Below are 10,238 nucleotides of genomic sequence, written 5' to 3'. Positions count from 1 at the left end.
CCATAAGGCATCAGTAAGCCTCGACGAACAGTCTTTCCTATTTGGATTAATTATTTTCTCTAGAATACGTTTAATTTCTCTATTGGAAACCTCTACCTGACCACTGGTCTGAGGGTGATATGGGGTTGCTACTTTATGGGTAATACCGTATTGTTTCATTAAAAGAGAAAACGGTCTATTACACAAGTGTGAACCTCCATGACTAATTATAGCTCGCGGCGTACCAAAACGTGTAAGTATATTCTCTTTCAAAAACTGGACTACGACCCTGTGGTCATTCATTCTACACGGGACCGCCTCAACCCACTTAGACACATAGTCTACATCGACAAGTATGTAAAGATAACCAAACGAAATAGAAAATGGACCCATAAAATCAATGCCCCACACATCAAAGACCTCAATCACTAAAATAGGGTTCAAAGGCATCATATTTCTACGGGAAATGGTTCCTAACTTCTGGCAACGCTCACAAGAAACACAATGACTATGGGAATCTTTAAACAACGAAGGCCAGTAAAATCCACACTGCAAAATCCTAGCAGCAGTCTTCTTAGCACTAAAATGACCCCCACATGCATGTTCATGGCAAAAGGAGATAATACTAGACTGGTCACTCTCAGATACACATCTCCTAATTATCTGGTCCGGACAATACTTAAACTGATAAGGATCGTCCCAAAAGAAATGCCTAACCTCGGATAAAAACCTAGAACGATCTTGCTTACCCCAATGTTGAGGGGTTCGACCAGTAACAAGATAATTCACTATATTTGCATACCAAGGTGATTGGGAAACATAGAACAATTGTTCATCAGGAAAGCTATCCCTTATAGGAAGGGAATCACTAGGGGAACTAACAACTAGCCTAGACAAGTGATCTGCTACTACATTTTCTGCACCCTTTTTGTCTCTAATGTCTGGGAAAAATTCCCGTAACAATAGGATCCATCTAATCAATCTAGGTTTGGTATCCTTCTTAGATAAAAGGTATTTCAAAGCAGCATGATCTGTATAGATTATGATCTTAGAACCTAATAGTTAGGACCTAAACTTATCCAAGGAAAACATGATGGATAAAAGTTCCTTCTCGGTAGTTGTGTAGTTCATTTGGGCATCATTCAGAGTTTTTCTAGCATAATAAATCACATGAAGTAATTTGTTTTCTCGTTGTCCTAAAACGACGCCTATAGCATAATCTGAAGAATCACACATAATCTCAAAGGGTAGGTTCCAGTTAGGTGCCTGGACTATTGGGGCAGTAGTGAGTAAAGCTTTAAGCTTCTCAAAAGCCTCTAAACAAGCATCATCAAAGACAAACTTAACATCTTTTGCAAGCAAATTGCAAAGAGGTCTAGAAATCAAGCTAAAATCCTTAATGAATCGACGGTAAAAACCTGCATGCCCTAGGAATGACCTAATATCTTTTACGGTTTTTGGGACCTGTAAAGTCTTAATAAGGTCAAATTTGGCTTTGTCTACCTCTATACCCTTCGAAGAGACCATGTTCCCTAATACAATTCCTGATTTAACCATGAAATGTCATTTTTTCAAATTAAGCACTAAATTTTTTTCCTTACACATAGTCAACACTAATGTCAAATGATGCAAGCACTCATCGAAAGATGAACCAAACACTGAAAAATCATCCATAAATACCTCTAAGAACCGTTCTACCATATCAGAAAATATGCTCATCATACAACGCTGAAAAGTTGCAGGGCATTACATAGCCCGAAAGGCATGCGTCTATTCGCAAAGGTACCAAAGGGACATGTCCGCGTCGGCGGCGCCAAAAATTGATGTGATTTTCAATGTTGTTGTAGTAATAAGATTCGTTCAAGACTTGTGAAAGCAGATTATAGACTTAATTTTAAATAAAAAAATATTGGAAACTTAAATAAAAAATATATGAAAAACATGGAGAAGACTGGGGCTATGGATTCCATTAATTACCAATATCAAAGTGATTTATATTCTCTAATTATAATTATGCAAATCCTTCATTCAAATTGATTCTTAATATTGCAAAAGTTGATTTTTTAGAAATAAAAATTGTAAATCGAAAGTATGGGACATAAAAACCCTAGGCTAGCATGCTCCATCAATTGAAATAACAATTGTTTAACAAAAACCATTTTATCTATTTATTTATCAAGGCAAATAATCATATAATAATTGCATAAATTAAATAAAATAGAGATTACCACATTTCATTGGCGAAATAGCTTCCTCCGTCGCCCCAGAGGATGGTTTTAGCCCATCATTATGTAAACTTTCTCAAAATATTGATTCATGCTCAAATTTTTTTTACAAAGATGAAATGGAGAGAAAATAATGAAAATAGGGTGTTTGCAACGTTTATAATCGTTGCAAAACACTGTTACAAAGAACGATAAAATTGAACTGTTGCTGTATCTCTGCGACCCTCGTGTGACTGTCGTTGTCGCTGTAGCATGAACGACTGCCTCTGGTGGTGTTTTGTTCTTCGTGTTCTTCAGCAGCAGCAGAAATGGTGGTTCTCTGGTGCGATTCTTTTTTCTTCTGTTGTTGCTCTCCGCCTCTCCCAAACTCTCTGTCTTCGCTCTACTGATCCTCTACACCTTTTATAGCCTGTCATGCACAAGAAATCTCCTTCATAACTGCGAATGATTCTTCATTACTCGGCATTAAGGAAAATATTCTCGGGAATATTTTCTTACTTTTTTTTTAACTTCCGAGCCTTGATTTGATCCAAACGCACTCCTTACACGCTCCAAAATATGTTTACAAGGCTGTATACCCGTGCAGGGATGATATCTTCACGCCACATCCACCAAAAAAACCGTGTTTTCTTCACTCCTCTGTTTTCTTCCACACGAGATTTTAGCCAATTTTAACCGAAAATATCAATCATACCATGTCTGTTACGCTCCATCAAGTCATCCCCATGAATAACATCCATTGAATCTCTTCCTAAGATGTCTAGAAATCGAATCAAAATTATGTTCTTCACTGCCAATATTTCCCGCCACAACACGTTTTCAACTGAAGAAGAAGGGGTGTCCTCCTATCCTGAACTGGGGTGCGAATAGCAGGTGTCCAACTGAGGTTCCCCTTAACCAATAGTGAGAGTCCGAATAACAATTGTCCTCCGGGGGTGCTCTGAGCAACTTTTCAAGCCGAATTTTCCAACAATATTTATTTCCAAAAAATACCTACAAACACACAAAACACCATAATAAGTACGAAATCGAGTACTAACAATACGAAACATTGAGGAAAAATTAGACACAAAAATGCGTCTATCAAATACTCCCAAACTTATTATTTGCTAGTCCTCGAGCAAATATAATCTAGAAAATAAAAATGACTACACTTAGCACGTGCAACAAGCCGTTAAACTACTAGGTGTCCCTAGTGGCGGAGTGTTGTCTCCGGAGGATTTACCAGAGGTGTACCCACAAAACCTTTACTCCAGACCCTAGCTGTCTATGCAGAACCTTGCAAGGCACTAAAGAATCTCCTTGGTTGGCATACTCTCATTGACTACAGGAGGAAGTACCCTGATGCGAAATTCCAATTGTTGTACACGAGTTTGCGCTTAGCATACTAAAATTCATATATAAGTGACAAATCTCTACTCAGATAGTTTATGTACATCATAACCGAAGTCAACCAATCACATGGAAAGATTAAGAAGATGGATAAAGTGATGGTCAAAAGTGAACGGTGTTTCTCATATCTGTCTGAAGGCCTCTGCCAAGGTGAATCTATCCTAATGGACTGAGGTAATGGTATGACTAATATCAACACAACTGGCATATACAAGGGGACCAGTGGTCGATAAACCTAACTCTAGGCCAACACAAATGGCATATACAAGGGCACCAGTGGTCGACTTTATTGAATTTATTCTGGTTGGTCTAATGGTCTGGTCTTTTTTTTTTTGATGGTATCTCAATCACTCTATTCCACCCTAGCAAAGGTAACAACTTGAATCGTGTGCCCCACCAAATCACTTAAAAAATAAAAACAGAAGGATTAGGATTCTACGAGATATTGCGAAACTACCATGTTTTTTTTTAATTCTAACACCTGAGCTCTGTGCTTTTATGAATAGACTCTTTAGATGTTTCCATCTAATCAGATTGGTTCCTCAACTCCTACAACCAAGATGTTCCCATCCACTTAGATTGGTTAGTGCCAACCTTAATAAGCATAAATTTCTAGGCTCTGGAGTTTATTTATTGCAACTAAAAGCTAACAAAAAGTTTCTTCCCCACCTCCAAACTTAAATATAACATTGTCATCAATGTTTCTAATGAAAGAGCAATACCAAACAGTAAAGTAACATGAAGAATTAGTAAAGAGAGAAGTCGGAAAGATAGTACCTGGGTGAAGAGAGAAATCAAAAACTAATATACAACATACAATCGCCTCGATGGTCAATCAAGGGTAAACAGGGTCCTCCAGAGGGACCTCCTCAATATCACCTGTAGGGAAGGGCTCTAAGAAGGGTTTCAATCTCTGACTGTTAACCTTCGAAGAACTACTACCATCCGATGTCTCGATCTCAATAGCTCCATGAGGAAAGATAGTGCGAACAATAAAAGGACCCGTCCACCGAGAACGTAACTTCCCAGGGAAAAGATGCAAGCGGGTATCATACAAAAGAACTTTTTGACCTGGAGAAAATGACTTTCTTAAGATATTTCTATCATGCACAAGTTTCATTTTTTTCTTATGCTCCTTCGCACTATCGTATGCATATCTACGAATCTCTTCCAACTCATTGAGCTGGAGTTTCCTATGGGCTCCTGCCTTGTCGAGTGAAAAATTTAGCTGCTTAACAGCCCAATAAGCTCTATGTTCTAACTCAACAGGTAAGTGACATGCTTTGTTATAAACAAGCCGATAAGGTGACATTCCAATGGGGGTATTAAACGCAGTACTGTAAGCCCATAAGGCATCAGTAAGCCTAGACGACCAGTCTTTCCGATTAGGATTAACTGTTTTCTCTAAAATACGTTTTATCTCTCTATTGGAAACTTGTACTTGACCACTAGTCTGTGGATGAGACATAGTCTACTGCGACAAGGATGTATAAGTTACCAAAAGAATTAGGAAACAGACCCATAAAGTCAATACCCCACACGTCAAAGACCTCCACAACTAAAATAGGGTTCAAGGGCATCATGTTTCTATGGGAAATGGTTCCTAATTTCTGGCAACGTTCACAAGTCACACAGTAACTGTGGGAGTCTTTAAACAACGAAGGCCAATAGAATCCACACTGCAATATCTTATCAGCAGTTTTCTTAGCACTAAAGTGACCCCCACAAGCATGATCATGACAAAAAAATAATAATACTGGACTGGTCACTCTCAGGTATACATCTCCTAATAATCTGGTCTGGACAATACTTAAACAAATAAGGATCATCCCAAAAGAAGTGCTTAACCTCAGCTAAAAACCTAGAACGATCTTGTTTACCCCAATGTTGGGGCATTCGACCAGTAAAAAGATAGTTCACTATATTCGCATACCAAGGTAATTGGGTAACAAAGAACAATTGTTCATCAGGAAAGCTATCCCTTATAGGAAGGGAGTCATCAGGGGAACTAACAACTAGCCTAGACAAGTGGTCTGCTACAGCATTTTCGGCACCCTTTTTTGTCTCTAATGTCTTGAGAAAACTCTTGCAACAAAAGGATCCACCTAATCAATCTAGGTTTTGTATCCTTTTTAAACAAAAGATATTTCAAAGCAGCATGATCAGTATATATGATGATCTTAGAACCTAAGAGATAGGGTCTAAACTTGTCTAAGGCAAACACAATGGCTAACAGTTCCTTCTCGGTAGTGGTATATTTCAAGTGGGCATCATTCAGAGTTTTGCTAGCATAGTAAATCACATGAAGTAATTTGTTTTCTCGCTGACCTAGCACAACACCAATAGCATAATCTGAAGCATCACACATGATATCAAAGGGTAGGTTCCAGTTGGGTGCCTGAACTATGGGGGCGGTAGTGAGTAAATTCTTAAGCTTCTCAAAAGCCTCTAAACAAGCATCATCAAAGACAAACTTAACATCTTTTGCAAGCAAATTGCAAAGAGGTCTAGAAATTAGGCTAAAATCCTTAATGAATCGACGATAAAAACCTGCATGCCCTAAGAATGACCTAATATCTCTTACGGTTTTTGGGACCTGTAAAGTCTTAATAAGGTCAACTTTGGCTTTATCTACCTCTATACCCTTAAAGATACGATATGCCATAAAATAATTCCTGAACGAACCATGAAGTGACATTTCCCCCAATTAAGCACTAAATTTCGTTCCTTACACCTAGTCAACACTAGTGACAAATGATGCAAGCACTCATCGAAAGACGAACCAAACACTGAAAAATCATCCATAAACACCTCTAAAAACCGGTTCTACCATGTCAGAAAATATGCTCATCATGCAACGCTGAAAAGTCGCGGGGGCATTACAAAGCCCGAAAGGCATATGTCTATACGCAAAGGTACCAAAGGGACAGGTAAAAGTGGTTTTCTCCTGGTTTTCTGGGGCAATAACGAACTGATTATATCCAGAGTATCCATCTAAAAACCAGTAGTGACTATGTCCAGCTAATCTCTCTAGCATTTAGTCGATGAAGGGAAGGGTAAAGTGGTCCTTCCTAGTGACCTTTTTCAATTTCCTATAGTCAATTCAAACACGCCAACCCGTGGTCACTCGGGCCGGGATTAACTCATTGTTATCATTCTGGACTACAGTAATACCGGATTTCTTGGGTACAACCTGAACGGGGATGACCCACTTACTGTCTGAAATGGGGTAGATAATGCCTGCATCTAACAACTTAAGGACCTCGTAACTACCTCTTTCATATTAGGGTTTAGTCGACGTTGCATCTCCCTAGAAGGTTTGGTATCACTCTTTAAATATATCTGATGCATACAAACAGTGGGACTTATACCCTTAATGTCAGCTATGGTCCACCCTAAAGATTCCTTGTTGTTTTGAAGCGTGGTTACTAGCCTACTTTCCTGATTATTATCCAAGACGAAGAAATAATCACAGGTGAAGTCTCAGACGGGCCTAAAAACACATATTTCAGGGAATCTGGCAATGGTTTTAGGTCCAACTTAGGAGGCTCTTCTAACGAAGGAACTGGGGTAGACTTAGAAACTGGTAGTGGTTCGAACTTAGGTTTCCATTCATTACTATTATCTAACAAAGGGGTTGAGTCTAACAAAGAATTCACCTCATTAATCACATTATCATCATCGAAATCAATCCCAAAGTGAGCTAGGAATTTCTCTAATGGATCTTCTAACAAAGTGTTTGGTAATGACTCCTCGACTAATGTTCCTATCATGTTCACCTCTTCTATGTTCGAGTCATCTAGTTCAGAGGGTAGCTTACTAATATTAAAAATGTTTAGCTCAATAGTCATATTACCAAAAGACAATTTCATAATACCATTTCGACAGTTGATGATCGCATTGGATGTAGCTAAAAACGGGCGACCTAAAATTACCGGTATCTGGTTCTCTGGGTCAGGGACAGGTTGGGTATCTAGGATAACAAAATCCACTTGATAAATAAACTTTTCTACCTCTATGAGAACATCCTCGATCACACCACGAGGAATTTCAACGGACCTATCAGCTAACTGAAGTGTCATCTGGGTAGGTTTCATCTCAGCAAGTCCTAGCTTAAGGTACACATGATATGGTAGTAAGTTCACACTAGCTCCTAAGTCAAGCAACACTTTCTCAACACGGTATTTACCTATTGCGCAAGAAATGGTAGGGTACCCTGGGTCTTTATACTTAGAAGTAGTGGTATTCTGAATAATTGAACTCACCTGACTAGCTAGAAAGGTTTTCTTCTGGACATTAAGCTTTCACTTTCGCGTACACATATCCTTGAGAAACTTGGCATAATAGGGAATCTGCTTAATTGCATCTAGTAGTGGAAGGTTGATAGTTACCTGCTTAAAAAACCTCCAATATATCATTAAAATTGGACTCCCTCTTAGTTGGAACTAGCAGCTATGGGAATGGGTCTCTAGGGACAAAGCCTGGCTCAATATGACACTCATTGGTCTCTTTAGAGACTCTATCAGTCTCCTCAGTTTCTGGTTCAGAAGGGTGAACTACAGCATGTTCACTATCAGGCATGGACACCTTGTTGTCTATCACTCTACCACTCCTAAGGGTTTTAATAGCATTCACATGATCGGATGGTCTTTCACCTATTTCATTAATTCCTCTAGGGTTGGCTTGAGTCTGACTAGGAAACTTACCTCTTTCTCTTAAAGACTCATTTATCTGACTAACCTAGGTTTTCAACTCGGAAATAGCCTGAGAGTTAGCCTGACCTATTCTCTTATTTTCTTCTAAACCTTGAGCAACAGATTGCTGAAACTGCACAGTGTGACGAGTTAACACAACAAGAGACTCTTCTAAACTCATAATCTTCTTATCTGAAGGGTTCTGAAACTGTGTCGGAGCTGAAGGATTCTTAGTATAGCCAAAACCTGGGGGAACCTGAGCATTACTAGACTGACCTTGATTCTGGCCCTTGGACCAAGAAAGGTTTGGATGGTTTCTCCAGCCAGGATTATAGGTTTCTGAATATGGTTCAAACTTCTGTCGGTTATCAAACCTAGTATTGTTATAAAGAGCATTGGCTTGCTCTTCAACAACATGTCCTTCCCAAAAAGGCTCATTTCTTCCATTACTACCACTAGAATGACCTAATTCTAAGGCTTCTAACCTTTTGGCTATAGCTGCTATTTTGGCATCTGACTCATAAGATCCTTTTACCCTATTAACATTTCCTCTACTTAGAAGAATTGTTTTCTAGGGTTACCTACTATTTTCCCATTGTTGGGTCTTATCGGCGATTTCATTCAAAATTGTCATCGCTTCATCAACAGTTTTATTCTCAAACCCACCTGTGCATAAGGACTCAACCATGGTTGTTGTTAAATAATATAAACCCTCGTAGAGGATCTGAACTAACCTAACCTTCTCCAAACCATGACGAGGACATTGAGATATGAAGTCATTGAACCTTTCTAAGTACCTATATAAAGATTCTCCCTCTTGTTGGGAAAAAGTACATATTTGTGTCCTAATAGACGATGTTTTATGCCTTGGGAAAAACTTATGTATAAAGGCAGAAGTAAGTTGGTCATAGGTTTCAATTGACTCAGAGTCCAAACTATACATCCAAGATTTTGGCTTTATCTTTTAAGGAAAAGGGGAATAATCTAAGTTTCAACGCATCATCACTTAGGTTTTTAATTTTCAGAGTACTACAAACTTCCTCAAATTCCCTAGAATGAAAATAGGGGTTCTCATTCTCCTTCCCTAAAAACATTGGGAGCATCTGTAAAGTCTCAGGTTTCAGTTCATAATTTGCCTCGGTTTCAACTAACTTGATACAAGACGGACGAGAGGTCCTAGTTGGGTTTACCAAAGCCTTGAATGTTGCAATTTCTGGCACTACCAAAGGACTAGGAGTACTAGGGGTACTTTCCTCACGAAGAGACAGATTCTCAAAACTGAAGTTTCCAAAAAAGGGGCTCTCAAAAGAAGAGTCTTCGAGCTCCCCGCCTTCACAAGAAGAACTACTAGGTTTCTCACTAATCAAACGACCTGGAGTGTTTCTTTTCCAAGCCCGTTTAAAAACTTCGGGCATACACTTGAAAAACAAAATTAAAAAAAAAAAGTCCTAAAAAGGAAGAGATGTTCTATGCAAACACAAACAAGGCTGACTCCACCACAGCAACCCTACTGATTTCTAGCAAACAAAAAGCATGATGGCTCCACTTAGATTATTTCTAGACCAGCTTCTAATCCTTCGAACGGGAATTCGTTACAATTTAAGCAAACCCCTCTGGAATCAATCCGAGTTAAAGTAAGTTGAATAGAGGCGAGGGAAGCTCGGTGGAGCTTTGATACCCAAGGATTCACCTGTATTAAAAGGCGGTGCAGTCACGCATTCAACTTACAGAAACCATCAAGAACTTCGAAGTATGCTTAAAAGAGTAACCAATATTTTTCGAATGACTTCCCTATTAAGCTCGTTACCCTATCGGTCCCGTTCTAGTCAAAATTTTAGGCTTAGGTTCGCGTTTGGTGTCGTTTTCCTAAGGAGGGCAAGAAGAGAACGATGATGAAATCCGAACCCTTATCTTGTATGGCCAGTCCTTGCCCTTTACTAGGAAATTA

Source organism: Papaver somniferum, unplaced genomic scaffold (genome assembly GCF_003573695.1).
Source record: "Papaver somniferum cultivar HN1 unplaced genomic scaffold, ASM357369v1 unplaced-scaffold_19, whole genome shotgun sequence".
In the NCBI taxonomy this organism is placed as follows: Eukaryota; Viridiplantae; Streptophyta; class Magnoliopsida; order Ranunculales; family Papaveraceae; genus Papaver; species Papaver somniferum.
Note: the sequence above shows the minus strand (reverse complement) of the source record.